General features: G+C 32.6%; 1 protein-coding gene across 1 annotated transcript in view; it reads left to right on the forward strand.

Annotated features, from left to right (window-relative positions):
- LOC149743932 (uncharacterized) overlaps positions 1 to 24185 on the forward strand; it is a 125117-nt gene that overhangs the window by 94423 nt on the left and 6509 nt on the right. The gene's annotated exons all lie outside the window — the stretch shown is intronic.

Genomic DNA, 24185 nt, shown 5'->3' on the forward strand with positions numbered 1-24185 from the left:
TTCTGTAAAAAGGCAGTATCAGTCTAGCTGTGTTGGCACAGTAGAAATCCTCTATGCAGTGGTCCATCTAGAAATATTATTTTGGGGGGGAGAATTTTTGTGGATGAGGATAGTGGCTTCAGTACTATTTAATTTGTTACTATGAGTAAAGGATTGTTTAAGTTTTCATTTTCTTCTTGTGTCAATTTTTGTAGGTTATGTATTTCCAGAAATTAAAAAACATTTTTTTTAACCTCAATTTTATTTACTGACCTAGAGCATTGGTTCTTAAATGAGGGCTAATTTGCCCTCAATGGGATTTTTTTTTTTTTTTTTTGGTCACAACAGGATTTTTTCTATTGACATTTAGTAGGTAGAAACTAGGATGCTGTGAACTATCCTGCAATATAGAGGACAACCTTCCCATCAACCAAACCTTATTTGATCCAAAATGTTAATAGTGCCAAGGTTGAGGAACCTTGGTCTAAAGTGTTTTGTGATATGTCTCAATATAATTTTAAAACTCTACTGCATATTTTGTATGTTATCTTTTTGTATGTTACCTCTGTGGCTTTCTTATTTTACTCAAATCTTGACCTGACAATTTTTGCTATTTTGACAATTTTTCAAATGTATATAACATTTTTGTTCTTGTTAGCAGCAGAACCTATCCTAAAACCTATCCAGCATTTTCTTCTAAATTGTATCATTTCTTTGTAGTAGTATCTCCATAATATGTCATATCTGGTTAAGAGAGAAGGTGAATGATAAGTTAATGGTAAGCTGAGGAGGAATGTAATCAAAAGAACAGCAATCTTTATCAAAATGTGAGATTCATAGGTAACATCTTGATTTTGCTTAATTAATATGTCATTCTTATTTGGACAGTAGTCGTGGACAGGTAAAAAAGAGAAGGAAAAACATTGATATCTCCTTGTAAAATGTAAATTTCCCCACATGTTTATTAGGAGGAATTTGCAATTAATAAATCTTTATTTTTTCTCCCTAATGAGAAGACAAGTCTTGTTCTTAAATAATCTTTAATTGTTAGTTGAAAGAAATGAAGATGACTCCAAGTGAAAAAACAGGATATGGAAGAGAAACTCTGACAAACAATTCTGAAAGATTCAAGTGATAAATGCGTTAATTTTAGATTCTAAAATTTTATATGTAGAATGCATAAATTTTGAAATTTATGTATAAAATTACATAAAATTATATATATTTGATAAATAGTCCTGAATAAAAAACACCTATACATTGCATATACATTTTAATTTTCTTTGCTTTTCATGGCAAGTAACTAAAATTATTTCTGACATATTGTATTTTTATGTTTATGAATGGTTAAAAGATTTAGGTATCATCGCATTTAACAACAGTTCTACAACTTTGGTGTGCATTATACTTATCTGAGTAAGGTTGATGAATATGCAAATATCTGGTCCCTCTTTCAGAGATTTTGATTCAATTTTCAAATTAGACTGCTCTATCTATCTATGCATCCACACACTCCTTAGGGATAGAATAAGGTTTGAGAGATGTGAGTAACTGTGTTTTAACCTAAATACCAAAATAGAGAAAAACAATATATCTAAATATTCTATGGCAAGTTTATACTTAATACATGACAGCAAAATTCAGTCATAGGAAAAATAATTATTAAGCACCTAAAATTTGAAAAATAACATTGCTCTTTTTTGGAACAATATATATGCAAAACAAGCAAATAAACAAAAAATTGTGTACTCACATTGGTCAGCCTTAGCTAAGTTATGCTTAAGTTATAAACCACAAAGTTTCAGGGACACATACAAAAAAGGAAATAAAAATGATGCATTTCCTATTATTGTGACATGTTCATGATGGTTTGTCTGTGGATGTGCTTCTCATTTTTATTAAAGGAACTGAGCTAGATGACCAGTCCCAGTTAAATATATTTCTGTTTTCATGGGAAATGGAAAAGATAAAATGATGGAACCATCAAAGGTTCTTAAAGATTTTCCTTGGAAGTGCCTCATCCCTCTTCTGTTCATATTTTATTGGTCAAATTCAGTGTAAGTACAATAGTCAAGCCTGGAGTTAATGAGATAGGAATGTAAGTCCTCTCATAGTGAAGAGACAACAAATATTTTGTAAACTAATACAATCCTAAAATTGTAGGATTTTACAATCATAAATTTGTACAATACTGACTTGAAGAAATTTTAAATATGATGTTTGTGAAATATGCTATCTAAAATTTATTTCCAAGTATTCTAGCAGAAATGCAATTAAAATTATAGATAAATCTCTTAGTGAATTTTAATCAACATGCAAGATGTATTACTTTTAAGTGTCCTATTCAAGAATGAAAGCTGGATGTGAGTGTGGGGTGAGGGGCAGAGAGGAAGAGAGGAAAAATGTCAGTTGTATCTATGCTTTAGAAATTCTAGATTTCCTAGATGAATATTAGAGATTTATTAATCAGAATAAAATTTTACAAGAAATACTTTTTTTACTTGTTTTAATAAGTGATGTTCAAGATATACTGATTTCTTAGAAATATTATAACAACATCTCTGACTTTGAATTTACAGAAAAACCTAATATAATACACACTTTTGAGTGGTGTTATTGTCCTAGGGCTTAGATTCAGAGGATTTTTCCACTTGAAATTAATTTCATCTTACACTAAAATAATTTTACTTCTGTCAGAAACAAACCCTACATAAGTTGTATGAAGGTGGATAAAGGCTAGAAAGCTAGGAATTTACTGGATCTTTAAGAAAAGATTGTACAAGTTTTTGTGCCTTTTTACTCATAAATATAGGTGTGTGTGGTGGTGGATTTTTTTCTCGTACTTGCTTTAATTTTAGCATCCACCTGGTAATGTTTAGGGGAGAGAGGAAACCTACAGCTTTCATCCAACTATATCAGTGGTAACATCTACCACAAAGAACCTTGTTATTTGACCTGGTTCAGATCAGTGTGCACCAGGAAGGAAGGTGAGGTTTAGAAAAACATGCCAAAGATGATTACAGTATGAGGTAAAATGGTATAAATATATTTAAGGAAAGAGGGTATATTAATTTATAGTTGTCTACTATGAAAGCAATGGAACTAAATGATTACTACATGGGAGATGCATTTTAAACTGGGCCTCAAAAATTGTATCATGGTTGGAGACAGCCAGGTAGAACAGAACAGCGTGAAGGAGCAGATAATGAAAATTTATGAAAGCATCAGAGTATTCTCTTTGTGGGAGATTTCACAAACCCAAGCCTCCAATTATTTTTTTTTAGTAGAGTTATAGTCAGTTTAAAGCACACATATTCAGCAGTAAAACTTCAGATAGTGATATCATAGACAAATATCTACATTGTAACTTATGAGCTTACATCCTAATTTTAGTTAAAGTTCTGGTGAAACTCACTTTTACTCTATTTACTGTTGTTCTTTTTAATTAGCATGAATTGGCGTTAGTATTAGTATATGAATAGAAGTGAGGTGAAACCTTTCAAGAACTTACAGAATAGTAAAAAATTCAGGGGCTTCCCTGGTAGCGCAGTGGTTGAGAGTCCACCTGCCAATGCAGGGGCGCGGGTTCACGCCCCGGTCTGGGAAGATCCCACATGCCGCGGAGCGGCTGGGCCCGTGAGCCATGGCCGCTGAGCCTGTGCGTCCGGAGCCTGTGCTCCGCAACGGGAGAGGCCACAACAGTGAGAGGCCCGCGTACCGCAAAAAAAAAAAAAAAAAAAAAAAGTAAAAAATTCAAATATTTAGTCCAAAACCTTATACTTCCAGGTAATTGCACTGTTCTTATCTTAGGATAAATCTTAAATACATACTTTAAAATTTTCCTTTAATCAGGAAGACTAATTCTTGAAGAAAAATACTGTGCCCATTTTCTCTTTATTTAATTTTCTTTTTTTAACTTCCGCCTTCCCTTCCTTCCTTCCTTCCCTCCTTCCTCCTTCCCATCCCTTCCCATTCTTACCCTTCCCCTTCCCCTTTCTTTCTTTCTTTCTTTCTTTCTCTCTCCCCTCTTCTCTCTCTCTCTTCACAATTCACTATGAACAGGAAGCACAAAACATGACAGAAGGAATGTACCCTTCTATCTTGGGAGCGATTTTCAAATCTCTTAGTTCAGCCTTGAGATTATTCTCCATCATTTGCATCTACAGCTCTACAGTTGGCTTCCAAAGTGTTATTCTGCTATTTAGCCCCTGACTCTCAACTCAAGTCGTTTCTCAAATTCTTTCTTCTATTTTCTTAGTTAGGTTTATGTCATTTCGAACAATTGACTATGTGTCATTTATCTCTGAGGGAATCTTAGAAAAAATTATATTAATGATTCATGGGTTTTTTTTAATGGTCTGGAAAGCAGCTCTGAACTCAGATATTTTTTGTTTTATCTAGAAACTTTATTGGAGCTTGGGTTAGATGTGAGGAATTATTCACAATTACTTTGACAATAACTAAATGCCCTTAATAGAGTGACAGACTTTATTTAGGAATTCAATGTCACCATCCAGGAATAAGATGATCAACCAAGGACACCATCCAAGACAGAAAAGACATAATTAATTGAACCCCATTTATAGAGCATCCTTGAAAATTTCTGGCTGGTGAAATCTATAAAGACCCATGAAGTAATCAATCACATGTCCATGTACAACTTTTTTTCCTCTAGAATTTTTCTTCATTTTTTTTGAGAATATTTTTGTAGTTTTAATATATGTATTAGGTAACATCATTCTCATTTTCAAACACTACAGTGAACTCCCATTGGAATTAGAACCCTATTAGAATTCTCGAAGAGATTAAATTTTAAACACGTCTTCCAAGGCCCAGTCCGACCTGGCTTACTTCTCTGTTCTCACTTTCATTTCCCCTTTTCCTATAGTCACTTGTCTTTTTATTATTCCACTTTAAAGATATATTTTCCCTTTCCTTCTTATGGAATATTCTGCCACCAGATCTTCTGAAGGCTGACTCCCTCATTTATGTATCTGTTCCTTTTCACCTTTCCAACACATCTTTTCTTTTCTTTCTTTTTTTTTTTTTTTTTTTTGCGGTACGCGGGCCTCTCACTGTTGTGGCCTCTCCCGTTGCAGAGCACAGGCTCCAGACGCACAGGCTCAGCAGCCAGGGCTCACGGGCCCAGCCGCTTTGCGGCATGTGGGATCTTCCCGGACCGGGACACGAATCTGTGTCCCCTGCATCGGCAGGCGGACTCTCAACCACTGCGCCACCAGGGGAGCCCTTTTTTTTTTTTTTTAAGTGTGGTAAGGACACTTAACGTGAGATCTACCCACTTAACAAATTTTTAAGTGCACAAGAGAGTATTGCGAACTATAGGCAACTTGTTGTACAACACATCTCTAGAACTTATTCATCTTGCATGAATCAAACTATTCAGGCTTAAAAAAGAAGGAAATTCTGCCATATGTGACAGCATGAATGAACCTGGAGGACATTATGGTAAGTGAGGTACGCTGGTCACAGAAGGACAAATACTGCATGATTCTACTTATATAAGGTACCTAAAATAGTCAAACTTATAAAAGTAGAGAGTAGAATTGTGGTTACCAAAGGCCAGGGGAAGGAGAAAATAGAGAATTGTTGTTCAGTTTTTCTTGACCATCGAACTCCTGATCCTTTATCACTCTCAGGAATATGTGCTATTTTGTTGCTTTCTTAGCATTTATGCCTTTCTAAAATAATTCTGTTCATTTTATTTTTTGCACATGTTTTTCATAGTCTGTTTCCATGAGCCACATACTACAAAATTTAAAAATGCTTTTGAATTCCAGATATTTGAGAATTAGTATTTTTATAATTGTTATTGTAAATAGAATTTGTACCAGATATTTTAAGTTATAAGGCCAAAATCAATTTATAATGAAAGCAATAATCCCCTACTTCACCATTCCCTGAAAGTAGCCCAATTTCCTAGAGACAAATACTTTTAATAGTTTCTATTTTTACTTCTTCCTTCTTTTGGTGATTACTTAAATAATGTTCTGTATTTTGAAAAGTGAAAACTTGATAGTACTAAATTGAACCATGTGATTTTTGAGAAACTTAGTGAGGAGGGTAATTAAATTTTTAAAATATGAAGGGAATGGAAAATATATTAGGTACTTACTATGTATCTTTTCCTTACTCACTCAGTATAAAATTTGTATATAATGTTTTTTTCCAAAGTAATAAAGGAAAATTTAATATCATGTAGCAAATATTTAAGCAAGTGATGAAATATTATTAGACTTTATCTCTAATATCCAGGTAAATCATGTTATGTGTCAAGAAAAGTAGCACTTAGATGGAGATAAATTGGATTTAAAGAGATAAATCCAGTCAACAAAGGATTCTTGTAATAGATTGAAATGTCAGAACCTAATATGATGCATTAAAGAGAATAGTTTTGCAACTATAACAAAATTATCTCCTTCTAAAGTGTTTAGGATTTTTTGACATTTTACTCCAGCATCTAATTTAATACCTTATTGATGATTAAGAATAAGGAAATGAAAAAATGAAACCCTATATTTTAAGAATGTTGTAAAACAATGTCATTATAAATATAGCATATTAATGTCAAATGATATATACTATAGTATTGATAAAATAAAATGTAACTTAATAATACGTATATTCATAGCTACTATAGTATCTTTCCATTTTTTATTTTTAGGGAGGAGAACTTTTTTTGTTTATTTCTGTTACAGATTTGTGAATAAATTGTGGGAATTTATAGCTGGAATTAAGGTGTCCCAATTGGTAGTTTAATACTCCAGTCACTCTAATTTAGTATTAGAAGGAGCATAAAACATTGGGAATGCAGAAGTAAAACATTAATCCTTGTTATAAGTCTCAATTCAGTGAATTTTCAATCTAGATACTTTTCTATTCTTTGTCTAAGAAGAATGGAATTTTTATTGACATAATAAATTTGCATGTGATTTTACTCACAATTATTATTTACAAACATAAGTAATGAAACAATAGAAATTTAATTTAAATAATTTTATTTTAATAAAGATTATTGGTTATTTCCAGTAGCATGATTCATTTCAAATTAGAGCAAAACACAGAAAGCTCTTTAAATTAACTTCAGCAAGTTTAAGAATATGTAAATGATAGATCCATATTTATTTCAGAATATCAATTCAGATTTGTAATGACAGAAAAAAAAGATAGGTCTTTCAAATTCTAAATTTTCAATGTTACTCAAGACAATTTTCAAAAGAGAGTTCCTTAGTTTCTATAGATTATATTTTAGTAGGAATTCCAGTTCTAATTTTAGGTTTATTTGTGTGTTTACTTATTATCCAACAAATAATTATTAGCTATTTCCTGTTATCTGGTCAATGATTTCCAAAGTGCCTACTATTTGTCAATCACTGTTCTAGATAATGGAATTATGGTGATTAAAAAGCCAAAAAAAAAATTCCTGCTCTCATTGAGCTCACAATTCTGGGAGAAAATAGGAAAAACAATATTAAAGGTAAGTAAATACAAATCATAATAAGTGCTTAGCAGAAGATTAAACAGCTATTACAAAGATCCAGTTATTAACAAAATAAGCAGATCCCTTTAGAGAAAGTTCTTATATTTTCCCATTTTTGAGTTCTTAAAATTCGTTTTACATTTTAAAATTTGCTTCATGAAAATTAAGGTTAAGCTTATGAAAGCACATGCCAATAAAATGATCTTATTAAGATTTTTTTTTAATATACAAAAGGTACAACTAGGTTTGTTGATCAAATTTAGTTTATGTGTGAATGGAAGGGAAGATTAAGAATTTTATGTGTTATATGTGCAAAAGAGAATGAAAGAGAGAGAGTTGAGAGAGAGATTGATTTAGAAGGGCTGGGATATAAAAGCTCCCAGCAGTAGTGCAGGAATGATATCTATCACCCAAGTAAGTTGACAGATGTTTGTACCCTGTTCATGTCACTTTAATAGACTTTATTGCGTAGAATTAGTGAATAATGTATAAGGTTAAATATAAATGTGTAATGAAAAAGTATAAAGCATTTCCAGTTTTGACTTGTTCCCAATATTCTTCAAGATAAATGAGATAGATGTAAAACAATTGGAGAAAAAATTCAAGCACTGTGAAAATACGTTTTTAAAAATAAACCCCTTTAAGAAAATAATACAGCTAAATCCATGAAGTACAATTTTTTGCAAAAGCTCATTCAGACAGACATGAATATATATTTAAGTAATTTATGATGTTCCTAACTTTCAATTCAAGTTATAAATAATTCAATATATTCATATATATTTATGATTACATTCAATTAAAATATTTTCTTAATTTAATTTTTGGCTTTTTGGAAATAAAAAAATCATATAAATAAAGTCAAATCAATTAATGTCTTAATACTAAGTTCTAATAGTATACACGGTTTTAAATTTCCATGTCTTAGCTTTTGTTCCTTAAGTCCAAAATACCAATTTTTGTCTTGCGTTAAATATTAAATGTTTATTTCATGTTCAGGTAATAAGATATAGAAACATGGAGAATAGAACATACATTAGTAGTTGAGCATGATTTTAAATGAATAATATTGTGTTTTATTTGACATTGAAATAATATTAAGATCATTATTATTACTATTATTATTTTAGTATTTTGTCACTATCAATATCTTTGAAAATCTTTAATTTGGTGAAAGAAAACTTTGTTAATGTTGGTATTTAAGTACTTATCACAATTTCACTGTTATGGAACAGTAAAAAATCATTAATTCTTTCCATTTGATTTTTTCTTAACACCTCTATCACCTTACTAAAAATAACACTGTATTTCTTCTTTTTACATTCAGTATTTAATTGTCATCATTAGACTGTGATTTTTTTTATTAATCGGTGTACTAGATAGTAAATTCTTTTTATTTCAGAATTAACCTCAATATAGTTAAGTCAAGTGCTCCAAAAAAAATGTGGATTGGTAAATTTCATTAGCCTCCCTCTGTGTGATTTATAGTCTTGTCTCTTAAATAATGTAATTTGAGACAATAAGTAAGATCCTTCACAGTGAAGGTGCCTTTCTTCTCTTGCTACATATCACTTATTCCTTCTATGAATATTAAAACACTGCTTAAATTATAACAGCACCTTTCAGGGGTTATCGTTAGTACTTCAAGAACAAATTTAATATCTTTCATGGTAGATGATCACAATAAATGAGACAGTAACTAAAGAACTCAAATGAAAAATATAGGTCACATCCAATCTGTGACTTTTGACCCTAAATCAATTCTTTTGCTCAGCATGGTGAGAACTGATTCATAGGCTTATGGTGGATAATTGATATATAAGACTGTCTTTTAACATTCCATAATGATTTGAGAAAATTTAGCAACAATATCTTCTCATTCCCATAAAACTTAGCTTCTGGAAACATAATCTAAACGATTTCAAGCCTTACTGCCACTTCCTATTAACTGTAATCCTGAACTTTTGACCTCTGTGACCCTCAGTTTCCCTATTTTAAAAAATTATAAGTAAAATAATTATCCTTTGGGTTTCTTTAATATTACATAAAGAATGAAACAATTAAATGTAGAGGACAATATATGTATTAATTATGAATTTCTAAAAGGATAGGGTAAATACTACTAATGTGCTGGCAGGTTCTCATTATGGGGAAGAGTTCCTTCCATAAAGTCTGAAACTTTGTAGAAAGACAGACCATTAGTGAGGAAATATTAGCCAAAACATCCCTAATGACTAATTAGAAGACACACTTTGGAACTATGTCTGCCATGTGCTTTTTAAATTTCCACATCAAAGTTTGTAATTATGATACTCTTTTTATCAGGAAAAGAATCTCACAATGGATTAAAGCTTTTTGAGAAGACTCTATTAATGACTGAAATTTTCAAAAGGTGAAACAGAAATGTGTGAAACTACATGCTATGTCTGAACAGACAGGCCGTTTTCTGATAATGAACTTGACTTGCTTAACTGTGTATTTCTCTTTGAACATAACTTTGAATTGGCATAACTACTTAAAGTTCTAGATCATCTGGCTACTCTTTAGTGTTCAAATATCGTTGTGGAAATACTCTTGATTATTTTCTTCATATTTTTAACATACTTAAGTCCACCCTTCTGCCAGCATTCATATAGCAAATTCTCTAGGAGACTATACACGATACCATTTCTATTATATAATATTATCTCCAAATTGATTATTAGCAACAAGATGAACAAATTTTATATCAATTGTTAGGGACAAGAATAAGGATTTATTGTTTTGATAATGAAGAAATCAGACTATTTCTTCGTTTTGAAAATTACATTTCTTCGGGGAAAAAATGAGTTTGTTTATAACAGTAGTTGCCTGAGATACATTTTCCACATATGTAAGTATTTACTTGTCTTATGAAAATCAAGGGGCAAAATACATATGGTAAAATGAATGAAGTGAACTAAATCTACAAATACAGCATGATGATGCTTACATGTGTATTCTCCCATGTAATCACAACCCAGAACAAGATACAGAACTGTTTCAGCACCCATGAAGGCACTTCCCTGCCCTTTCTCAGTCTAAACTAGCCCCTAGATTTAACTACTATTCTGAATTCTCTCCTCATCAATTAGATTTGATTATCCTAGAACTTGCCATAAATGGAATCATATAGCAGTTACTACTTTTGTCTTGAGTTGATTTCACTCAGTACTATGTCTGTTAGGTTTATTCATGTTGTATATATTCGAAGTGTATTCTTTTGTACTTCTCTGTAATATTCCTTCATAAGATTTACCACAATTTACCCATTCTCTATTGTTAAGCATATGGGTTTTTCCCAGATGCTTATTATTATGAATAAATATGTTATCAATATTTTTGTCTTTGTGTGGACTCACTTCTCTTGTGTATACATTTAGGAGTGGAAATAATGGAAATGGCCAGCTATCCTGAAGCAGTTTTATAATTTTACATCCCTACCAGCCATGTATTCAATTTTTCCACCTATTCCACACATTTGGTAGTTTCTTTCTTAGTTAATTATAGTTGTCCTAGTAGCTGTATTTATTTGTACTTTTAATTTGTATTTATGTAACAGTATTTCTTTGTATTTTTAATTTGTGTTTTCCTGATGAATAGTGATGTTGACTATATTTATTACGCTTATTAGCTATTTAAATATAATTTATATGAAAATTCTTTTCAAGGGACATTTCCCATTATTTTTATTTTTTTCCTTATTGATTTGGAGAAGTCTTTTCTATATTCTGAATATGAGTCCTACAGCACATACATATAACAAATATATATTTTCTTCTACTATTTCTTTGGTGTTTTCACTTTCTTCATGAGGTTTATTGGCAAAGGAAAAAATCTTTATTATAAAGCCAATTTTTAATTTTTTGTTTTAGGACTAGTTCTTCAGTGTTTTTGATTCCTATATTAGAGATCTTTACCTATTGCAGGGTCATATAGATATCCCTCTGCGTTTTCTTATAGAGACTTTAGATTTCTTTTCACAGTTATGCCTATGAACTAAGTTTTGTCAATTTCATTGAATGGTATAAGATAGTTGTCAAGTTTTATTTATTTTTTACCATTATAGAGATAAAATTACTTGATTCAATTATCTTTCATTAATTTATTGCTTCAACATAATTTCACCTCTTTAATCTTCGATATAAGTCAAGTGCCCAAATATATGGATGTATTTTAGTACTATTGATATTGTTTGTCTATTCTTATGCCAGTACACTATGATGCTAATAACTAGCTTTTTCAGTAATTTGTCAAATCTGGGATGTATGTCCTCCAATTTTATTCTTCCTCAAGAATATATTGACTACAGTAGGTTCTTTGCATTTCAAACTAAATCTTAGAATCACCTTCTCACTTTCTACAAAAGTTAAAAAAATCTTAGACATTTTCATTGAGATTTTAGTGACTATATAAGAATATGAGGAAAATTGATACTTTTACAATGTTTTCACAAATTTGGTATCTGTTCAATTATTTAGAACTTCTTTAATGTTTTTACAACAATGTTTGTACCCTTTATTGTAGGTTTTAGAAATCTTCTGAAATGTATTCTGCTGATTTTATATTTTTGATGTTATTAATGGTATTTAAAATTTTACTTCTAAATTGTTTTATGCTACTATTCAGAAATATACTTTTTTTTTTTTTTTTTTTTTTTTTGCGGTACGCAGGCCTCTCACTGTTGCAGCCTCCCCCGTTGCGGAGCACAGGCTCCGGACACACAGGCTCAGCGGCCATGGCTAACGGGCCCAGCCGCTCCACGGCATGTGGGATCCTCCCAGACCAGGGCACGAACCCATGTCCCCTGCATTGGCAGGCGGACCCTCAACCACTGCGCCACCAGGGAAGCCCAGAAATATACTTAATTTAATCATATTGACTGTGCATCTGGCAACTTTTAAAGTTTACTTATTACCTGAAATACTTTGTTTAGTATTCAAAACCATGATTAGGTATTAATAACTTGATATAATATTAAGCTAAATACAAACTTATGGAAATTAATTGAACAATGATTCTTTTAAATAAAAGGCTCAAGATGGGTTGACCCCCAGACATCGATAATTAAAACAAAAAAACAAAAAAACACATATCAGATAGTAAGAAAGTAACAGAAAAGAATAAGTTAGTGCAAGTAAGGTTATTCACTGTGTAAGTCCTCTAAAGTTTACAGAAATCTAGTGGAGGTTATTACATTCTGGAGTTTGATTTGGTATAGATATCATTGTACCTATATTTAATAGGCAGGTCCTGGCTGGAAAAAAACTCTCTGTCTATAAGTTCACCTGTTTATATGTCTGTATATATATATAATTAGCATTTAGCAGTGGTTTATAGTTTTGAATTCCAATAATTGCTCCTATTATAAGGAATTCAGAAGTAGAAATAAGTAGGCCAATGATAGAATGACAAGAAAAGCTAAAATTTAAGAGGAAAGAAGTAAAAAAACTAATTTTATGCCCATTGTTTCTTTGTTGGAAACCTACTCATTATTCATAATTCACTTTAAATGTGTCTTCTTTGTGAAACAGTTAAAAAATAAATTCCTATCTTCGCTAACATATTACCATGCATTCTTCTATCATAACATATAAAACAATTTATCTAAATACATATAATTATCCCAAACTGGACTGTAAGTTTTTTGAGAGAAGGCAAAGAATTGTATTTGTCACTAAGTGCCTGGCAGAAAACAGAATTCATCTGGAGATGAACTGAAGAGCCTCCTGGAAGATGGAGATGAACAGAGGTACCACAGCCAACAGTCAGTCTCAACTGCCAGACCTGTGAATCAGGCCATCTGAGACACTCCAATCCTAGTGAAGTCATCATGCGACTATGGCCATATGAGCAACATCAGGCATGACCCACAGAAGACCTATCCATACTGACAACCCACAGCATTATGAGAAATAGTAAATTGTTGTTCTAAGTCACTTCAGGCTGTGGAGATTTGTGATGCAGTAATAGGTAAAGGAAGCAATTGTCATTTTGTGTAAACTATTTTTGATAATAGCAGATGGAAAATGATTTATTTTGTGAAGTAGTATTTATCATAAAAATAAAACCAAAAATTATAAAAATGAAAACACCTATAAATACAGATGATGACATGTTGAGTGAAATATTAAATGAAATTCAGTGAATAGTTAAATTTATATCTATAACTACTAAGAAAATAGGCAATCTAGAATAAAACCTCATATTACATGAATGAAAAGTCATTCGATAAAAATTCAGCTCTTGTTTCTGATTTTAAAAATAATGCAAAGGGGGCTTCCCTGGTGGCGCAGTGGTTGAGAGTCTGCCTGCCGAGGCAGGGGACACGGGTTCGTGCCCCGGTGCGGGAAGATCCCACGTGCCGCGGAGCGGCTGGGCCCGTGAGCCATGGCCGCTGAGCCTGCGCGTCTGGAGCCTGTGCTCCACAATGGGAGAGGCCACAACAGTGAGAGGCCCGCGTACCGCAAAAAAAAAAAAAAAAAAAAAAAAAAAAAGCAAAGGACATGGACATGTATACACACACATACCCACCTTGGCAAAACAGAAAACATTATAACCAAACTGTGTAAAATAATATCATTCTTATATTCCTATACATCTTTCCCATTTTATATGGATTATCACTCCCTAACTTTCCGAGTTCATTACTGTCCTTCTTTGTCCATTTCTTTATAATGTATTGTTATGATCTGAATTATGTCCCCCCCCCCAAATTCATATGTTGAAACCCTAATCCCTAGTACCGTAGAATGTGAGACTATTTGGAATAGTGTCTTTAAAGAGGTAATTAAGGTTAAAAGAGATCATAAGGGTGGGGCCCTAATCTAATAAGACTATGTCCTTATTAGAAGAGGAAGAGACTCCAGGGGTACAGGCATACAAAGAAAAGGCTATGTGAGGACACAGCAAGGAGGTGGCTGTCTTCACGCCAAGGAGAGACACCAATGCTGTCAGCACCTTGACTGTGGTCTTTCAGCTTTCTGAACTCTGAGAAAATAAATTCCTGTTGTTTAAGCTACCATTCTGTGGTATTTTGTTATGGCAGCCCTAGCTGATGTAGGGGAGGAAAGACTTTCTTTCTACCCTCCTAGGTTCAACAGCTGTCTCTATGAAATAAACTGATAAGAGGCAGACTAACAGGAGAAAAGATACATAAGTTTATTAATTTTTAATATCACATGCACGAGGGCATTACAGAAGAAAAGTGAATACCCCAAAAAAGCAGAAACATGGGAGAGCTTACGTTCAAGAAGAAAACAAATATGTGGTATGTCGGTGGAATTATCTAAAGTTGACTCTGTCTTGAATAAAAGCAAGACTAGACTAGGAACAGTCTAAAATAGACATTGTGAAGAAAACAGGGAAAAGAATTATTTATTTTACATTCCTTTATTCTAATATTTTAATCTACTCTATACTATACTAAATTTTATAAGGTGTGAAAATAAATAAAAGACAACTTCATTTAAAACATTATCAGGAAGTTTAGAAGGGAAAGCTCTCATGCACATACCAGCCTGAATAATCAGAAGGAAGAAGGAAGAGAAGCAATTTTTAAAGGGTCTTTTTTTTTTTTTTTTTTTTTTTTTTTTTTCAGTACGCGGGCCTCTCACTGTTGTGGCCTCTCCCGCTGCGGAGCACAGGCTCCGGACGCGCAGGCTCAGCGGCCATGGCTCACGGGCCCAGCCACTCCGCAGCATGTGGGATCTTCCCGGACTGGGGCACGAACCCGTGTCCCCTGCATCGGCAGGCAGACTCTCAACCACTGCGCCACCAGGGAAGCCCTAAAGGGTCTTTTTGTATAGAATTCTTTGTGTAACATTCTCTGGGTTTCAACTTTTTATCCATGATGTTAAGAACGTTGTTTTTCTTCTGGTATGAGGGAGGACATTTTTTACATGGGAATTTCATCTCCTGCTTTTAAGAAAAGAAAGGAATGTCTATTTAGGTCTTCTGGCCATTTTTTAACTGGATTGATTGTTTTTATGATATTGAGCTCCATGAGCTGTTTGTATATATTGGAGATTAATCCTTTGTCCATTGTTTCATTTGCAAATATTTTCTCCCATCCTGAAGGTTGTCTTTTCATCTTGTTTATGGTTTCCTTTGCTGTGCAAAAGCTTTCAAGTTTCATTAAGTCCCATTTGTTTATTTTTATTTTCATTACTCTAGGAGGTGGGTCAAAAAAGATCTTGCTGTAGTTTATGTCAAAGAGTGTTTTTCCTGTGTTTTCCTCTAAGAGTTTTATAGTATCTGGTCTTACATTTAGGTCTTTAATCCATTTGGAGTTTATTTTTGTGTATGGTGTTAGGGAGTGTTCTCATTTCATTCTTTTACATGTAGCTGTCCAGTTTCCCCAGCACCACTTATTGAAGAGGCTATCTTTTCTCCACTGTATGTTCTTGCCTCCTTTGTCATAAATTATGTGACCATATGTGCATGGGTTGATCTCTGGGCTTTCTATCCTGTACCATTGATCTATATTTCTGTTTTTGTGCCAGTACCATACTGTCTTGATTATTGTAGATTTGTAGTAGAGTTTGAAGTTGGGAAGCCTTATTCCTCTGGCCTGCTTTTCTTTCTCAAGATTACTTTGACTATTCAGTGTCTTTTGTGTTTCCATACGAATTGTAAAATTTTTTGTTCTAATTCTGTGAAGAATGCCAGTGGTAGTTTGATAGGGATTGCATTGAATCTGTAGCTTGCTTTGGGTAATATAGTCATTTTCACAATATTGATTCTTCCAATCCAAGAACATGGTATATTTCTCCATCTGTTTATGTCATCTTTGATTTCTTTCATCAATGTTTTATTGTTTGAGTACAAGTCTTTTGCCTCCTTAGGTAGGTTTATTCCTAGGTATTTTATTCTTTTTGTTGTGATGGTAAATGGGATTGTTTCCTTAATTTCTCTTTCTGAGTTTTTGTTGTTAATGTATAGGAATGCCAGAGATTTCTGTGCATTAATTTTGTATCCTGCAAGCAGAAGACCTAAATAGATATTTCACAAAAGAAGACATACAAATGGCCAAGAGACACATGAAAAGATGCTAAAAATCACTAATTATTACAGAAATGCAAGTCAAAAACTACCATGAGGTATTACCTCACACCAGTCAGAATGGCTATTATCAAAAACTCTAGAAACAATAAATGCTGGAAAGGGTGTGGTGAAAAGGGTACACTCCTGCATTGTTGGTGGGAATGGAAATTGATACAGCCACTATGGAGAACAGTATGGAGGTTCCTTAAAAAACTAAAAATAGAACTACCATATGACCAGCAATCCCACTACTGGGCATATACCCTGAGAAAACCATAATTCAAAAAGAGACATGTACCACAATGTTCATTGCAGCTCTATTTACAATAGCCAGGACATGGAAGCAACCTAAATGTCCACCAACAGATGAATGGATAAAGAAGATGTGGCACATATATACGAGGAATATTACTCAGCCATAAAAAGAAACGAAATTGAGTTATTTATAGTGAGGTGGATGGACCTAGAGTCTGTCATACAGAGTGAAGCAAGTCAGAAAGAGAAAAACAAACACCGTATGCTAACGCATATATATGGAATCTAAAAAAAAAAATGGTACTGATGAATCTAGTGGCAGGGCAGGAATAAAGATGTAGACATAAAGAATGGACTTGAGGACACAGGGTGAGTGGGGAAGCTGGGGCAAAGTGAGAGTAGCATTGATATATATACACTACCAAATGTAAAATAGCTAGTGGGAAGCAGCTGCATAGCACAGGGAGATTGTGCTTTGCGACCTAGAGGGGTGGGATAGGGAGGGTGGGAGGGAGGCTCAAGAGGGAGGGGATATGGGGATATATGTATGCATATGGCTGATTCACTTTGTTGTCCAACAGAAGCTAACACACTATTGTGAATCAATTATATTCTAATAAAGATCTATTAAAAAAAGAAGCAGAAAAGGAAGATCCCTCCCTGCCCCAGCAACAATGCGCTAACCACCAGTAAGAAACTGCCACAACCTCGAACTCCTGTTCTTCTCCAGTGAAATTTTATTCAAAACAACCTTCCCCAATTTCCTCCTAAAACCTAGTAGAAATTGACCTTCCTTTTATCTCTTCACACTTGCCAATGATTCACTATAGCTTGCCTGCCCCAGAACTGCAGTTCCCTGCTTTCCAGATTACACCCATTTTGCTTGTAAAGTAACTGGCTATGTTACTTTTTGAGGTTGACATTAGTCACTTTCAAAGCCCTGCTACTTTCTGTGAGAAATAAAAACTTTTCATTTTACTGGGAAGTTATCTTATAGTATAAGATTGCAAATGATGATAAAGAGTAAATAGATCCAATATTCTCTCAGATATATGTGAAATAAGCAAGAAATAAAACAGAAAGGTAGATATGTTTACTCCTTGATAGTTTATATCTTAAAAATCTATTACCATAAGGTAGATGGACATAGAATCTACGGTGATTAAAAACATATATGAATAAATTGCTTATCACAGCATTCTGATTTCAGATAAATAGAAATCAGGTGATAATTTCATATCAATCATTCTATTGTCTTTGATATTTTTAAAAAGAACAAATTGTTTGCCTTAATTTCACAGCATTTATGTTACCTATCATTTTAATTGGTTAGGTACTAGGTGATTTTTAAAGTTGTATATATGTGATATGTAGCACTAAAAATAAGTTTACTGTCCATCAGTAAGGGAATGCACTATTACATTTTGATGCAGTCATACGCTAGAAACAATGAGAGTTACTTAAATGAAAATGAACAAAAGTAAAAATGAATGTTGAGTTAACAAAGAAAAGATAAATATCAAAATTAGAACAATAGTTTTTCACTGGTTATATAAAGAAAGGAAGGGCTTGTCGTATGAACCTGTTACACCTTCCACATTTATTTCTAAACAAAAACGACACTTGCAGCAACGATTGTGAAGTATTTATACCTGATAAATCTAGATAAATGGTGCTCTATATTTTATGTACTTTTATGCATGTTTGAAATATTATATGATTAAATTCTTTTAAAAATGACAATTTTGTATTTCAAAGTTTTCTTTGAAAAGTTCCCGCTCAAATTGAATTTTAAAGAATCTAGTAATGATTTTTCAGTGTGAAAATGATTTTATACCAACTCCATTAGTTAAACAATAGATATTCCTAGATACATCTGCACCAAGCCTTTCCTTTTATGTGTGCAGAGATTCTTGGCTAGCTTTATCTTTGTCTCTAGGGGATGTATAATATCATTCTAAATTAGAAAAAAATGTACCCATGTACAATGTATACGTCTTCCATATAGCACTATCTTAAAATGTGTTAATCGAAATACAATGTATATACAAAAATGGACAAAGTATAAGTATATAGTTCAATTAATTTGCACATAGTGAGAACACTTAAGTAACACCCACACGGGTCATAGAACAGCACTTCGAAAATGTTCTCCCGCCTCTCCTTCCAAATAACCATTACCTTTATTTCTAATAGCTTAGATAGTTTTGTCTGGTTGTGTGTGTGTGTATGCATTGTGCATGGTGGGGGTTGTTGTGTATGTTTGTGTGTGCGTGCAAGTATGTGAGGGTCTCCTTTAGCCCACTTATGGGTTGATGAGATTCATCAGGGATGTTGCTTATAGCAATAGTTCATTAATTTACTTTGATTTATAATTTCATGTTACAGGAATATATTACAATTGATTTATTCATTACATTGTTGATAGATATTTGATTTGCTTCCAGTTTAGAACAAGTACAGATAAAGCTCCCATGTGTATTTTTGTTTTGTCTCTTAATGAACATATTGATATTCTGCATTTCTATTTGGTACATATAATTGGATAAAATTGTTGGTGCATGGGTGTCAACAATAGATAGTGCCAGTTTTCCATTTTTACCTGCCACATTGTAGCTCCATCAGTGATATATTTTATTGTCAATCCTATTAATTGTAGCGACCTGGTGGGTGTGTAGTGTTATCTTGTTTATTTATTTTTCCTCATGGTAACTATGTCTTGTATTGCCCTTGTGATTAATGGGAATATTTTCATACAGTAATTGGCCATTCGGATGTCCTTTTTATTTAAGTGCCTCATCAACCATCCTGTCGATTGCTTATGAGATTCTCTGTATTTTCTTATTGATTTGTGGGACTTTATATATTTTTCTAGAAATGAGTTTTTGTCAGTTATATGTTTTGCAAATATTGTTTCTCAGCTTGTGACTTGAATATTTACTCTAATATATATAGTATTATATTAACTAGTACATTATTATATATGTGTGTGTGTGTATGTTTAACAAATTGACAAAACACCATTTATTGAACAGACCATCCTTTCCCTATTGTCATATATCAAGTATCCATATATGTGTGAGTGTGTTTCTGGACTCCCAAATCTGTACCATTGATTTTTTTGCTTATCCTTAATCCAAAACATAGCTTCCTAATTTATTTTCCAATAAATGTGATCGTCATTAGAATAATCACCAACTCTTTAATTCTTTTTAATTAAATTGCTTTTGCATTACTTATACTTCATATTTTAATATGTATTTTACAATATCCACAAAAAAACCCGATTGTAATTTTGTTTGTGATTGTGTTGCATGTTTAGAATGATCTGAGCAGATTAACATTTAACAATACTGAATCATTGATTGCAGGAATAGGATATCATCCTGCATTTATTTGGTTCTTTTCAAATGTACATAAATAAGTTTTAAAGTCTTTAATGCAAAGGACTTGTACATTTAATATGGATATATTTCATGCTTTTTGATTTCGCTGTCGATGCTACCATTTTCTTTCCATATGGCTTATATCTGGTATATAGATATTCAATCAATTGTTGCACATTTGTCTTATATTCAGAAAACTTGATACATTTATTTTATAAATATAATGGTGTATCAGCAACTTACTGAATTATTCATCAATATTATATTTCTCAATAATAATAGCTTTATGCTTTCTTCTAATGTTTGCCTTATTCCAAGAGTTCTAAAAAATAAGTCTACTAGAGATAACAACAGGCTTCCTTGCCTTCTTCCTTTGTTCAGAGAGAAAACTTTAAAAACTTTTTTTCAATTTTATTGTAATTTTTTTGCTGGAGTTCGTAAATATACTTTATCAGGTTATGGAAATTCTTTTCTATTACTAGTTTATTAAGATTGGTAACTAATTTTACCTGATGCTTTCATTGGTATTTAATGTTACAATCACGTATGTTTTCTCCTGATTCAGTCATAATGGAATTATACTAACAGAGTTTTGAATTGCAAAGGACTCCTCATTCTTGGACAAAACTCAATGTGTTCATGATGAATTGTTGTTCATGTATATTGTTCAAAATATTTTATTTAGGATTTAGGCATACTCATTTAAGTGAGAGATTGACCTGACTTTAGCAAGTATTTCTTCTTTTTCTGATCTTGGCAGAGTTTGTGTAAGATTTATGTTCTATTTTTCACTGTAAGTTTCAAAGAATTCATCAGAGAAATTCATTGGTCTTCCTGTGGAAATTTAATCAGATATTCAATTTATTCATTGGTTATAGGACTATATAAAACCTCTGTTCTTTTTTTTAATGACTTTTAATGAGTTGTATGTTGCTTTTTTTTTTTTTTTGCTTTTTTTTTAAGGCTTTTCAATTTACTGAGATACCCTACTCAAAAGCTGCTTATCTTCTTTAGATCTGAATGTGACAAAATTGAAAGAGCAATAAAGTAGAGCTATATCCAGCGTTAATCCTAAGAAATCCTTTTTTATCCAATTCCTTTAAAATTCTCCACAATTCGTTTTTTCTGTGTTGTTGTATTCATGCCTCATCATTTAAGTATGATTTAATGTGTGTAAAAATGCCTGTATAAATGATGATCATTATTTCTAGGTTATCAAGGCAAATTGCTAGTAATTTACAGGTATTGGACCTATGGTTTTGACTCCTGCTTTTACCTAAACTGATTAACACTTTGACAGAAAAAAAGTAAAATAATGATATATTTATTGCAAAACTAATATTTAAAATTAATTTTTCAATTAGTTGAAGTGATAATGCAGCTGTTTGCTTGCATATCACAGAAAACATGAGACGAAGGATGTCATCTGTACATTTTAGGTTAACATCAAAGAGGAATCCTATGAAATATTAACAGGAACAGAATTAAAGTATGTATAGGTAATTTTTAAAGATTGTAATGTTCCCTGTAAAACTAATAATTGGATAGACATCAGCATTATTACTTCCCCAACATTAAAAGTTTTTAAATGATTCAAAATTTAAATACAGTAACTTATGAAGTAACCAGGTCCCATTATGACTGACCACTGAAGGGTAGATGGCATGAGGCACAATTACATGAGCCCAAGTGCCAGCTTATCCCCACTACTTCCCTCAAAGCAATTTTTACAGGGAATACTAGTTACACGTATAAGCTATTGATACATATTTTTCTTTTGACCGATCATTTAATTGTAGAGAAGGACACCATTAATCATCATTCTGATTATAATACAAAATAAAAGCAGAGTGAAAATCTAATATCTTTATTCAGAATATGGAAACAGCAATATTCCTTGAAATATTAAGGAAAATATAAAGTACACCTAGGTTTCACCACAATTACAAGTTGCATCAGTAAATGTAATTGCTCTGTATTACAGCAATTACTTTAAACTGTTTAGCCTTCTGTCCATAGGAGGGTTTTGTTTTTCTAATAGTATCAGGCCATTAAATGTGCTGACCAGTGTTATCATTGAATTTTCCTTTCCTCCTAAATCTCATGACAATGAAAGCATTTCTGCAGAGTCTATACAAAGTCACTAGGCTGGAGCTTGTCACCCAGTAATAGACTCTGTCATTTATGAGTTCCCACTTTATGTCACTCCTGAATGCTTTCACCTGAACCATTACTGAGCAACCTGAAATGTGGGGATAAATCTGCCACTGTGTTCTGCGTACAATGACAGATCATCTGAGGGTGAAAGAGTCTCAGTGAGAAGAGAGCCATTTCTATCACACCTCCCCTCTGCCTATGTATATGCATGCCTGAGCAGGACGAAACTCTGCTTTCTTACAGTGTTATTTATTGGAAGCTGTTACTCCATTGCATTTTTCACTCACAATTTGACACTTCCTCCTACAATGTAGTTGCTGCAGCGAACACATCTTTTCTGTTGTAACTGCTGTCAGTAAAGGAGAGTTAATTTCCTTCTTGCTGATTCTCAATTTGAGCATCGATGTGCCAGGCATTCTGCCTGCAGTTTGCATTCATTTCATTTAGTGCTCATGGCAGCCCTATGGAATGGATATTATTGCCTCCCTTTTAAAAAATGTCCAGGTCACAAACATAGTAAGTGGTGCAATAACTATTCAACCTTGATTTCCTCTGATTCCGAACTCTCTGCCTTTTGAATGGGCTGCGTCTCTAGTGTTTGTGCACATAATGTATTATTAGCATTGCATTTAAAAAATGTTTTTAAGTCATTAAATATACATACAACTGCTGCATATAACTTAGATGTACAATTAAATCATCATGATAAACCAAACAATATATTCAGAAGTCAGGGTAATACCTTAAAAGCCCCTGTTTGTTCCCTGTCAACTTCATTCCCTCGGGAGTAATAACCACTTATTCCAAGTTATGTGTTATTAAATCTCTCTTTTTCTTTAGAGTTTTACTATCCATGTAAGATATATAATACGTATGTATATATATTTAGTTAGTTCGTTCATTCATTTCTAGTGCATTTGTCAATTTATATAAATGAAATTAGTATATATTCTTTTGCAGCTTGCTATTCTCAGTTAATGTTATGCTTTTGAGATTCACCCAATTTGATTCATGCAGCTGCAGTCTATTCCATGGTTGATGGACATCTGGGTAGTTTTCAGTGTTTTACTCTTATGAACAGGGCTGCAAGGAAAATTCTGGTTTCATGTCTGCAGAAGCATATGTGTAGGATTGTCTCTAGGATGTATACCGAGTAGTGGGATTGCTGGGTCATAAAACATGCACTTGTCAACTGTATTAAATAACGCCAAATTATTTTCCAAAGTGGCTGCAGCAATTTGCTGTAAGACGAGCAGTTGCTAGGTAGTTAATGAATGTGCCCATTGCTCATATCTTTGCCAATAATTGGTTTTGTCTAACTTTGGAATGTTTTCCAAATTGGTCACTGTGGTTTTGATTCACATTTCTCTGCTCTCTAATGTCCCTTTATTATTCATGTTATATCTGTGAAATCTTTGTTCATATATTTTTACCATTTTAAAATTTTGTTAGTGGTCTTTCTCTTACACACACACACACACACAATTTACTCACTCACTTATACATCATAAATATTCTCTTAGAACACTAATTCTTTGTGAGTTATATTTGTGGAAAGTATTTTCCACTTTGGCTTACCATTTCTTTTCTCTAGACCAACAGAAGTTCTTAAATTTATAATGTTCTTCTTTTTAATAACTTGTGAATATTAAGAAATTATTCCCTACCCAAAGCCATAAAGTTATTCTCTTATATCATCTTCAAAAACTATATATAAATTTCACTTATGCATTTAAGCCAATGACATATCTGGAATCAACTGTTGTTTGTGTTGTAAGATAAGCATTCATCTCCTTTTTACATAATGATAATTATTATTTTTTTTTAATGATAATTATTTTTGTATA

The sequence above is a fragment of the Delphinapterus leucas genome, unplaced genomic scaffold (assembly GCF_059928025.1).
Source record: "Delphinapterus leucas isolate spDelLeu-1000000601 "Yukka" unplaced genomic scaffold, BTC_Dleu_Yukka2 spDelLeu_asBTCV2_sq49, whole genome shotgun sequence".
NCBI lineage: Eukaryota > Metazoa > Chordata > Mammalia > Artiodactyla > Monodontidae > Delphinapterus > Delphinapterus leucas.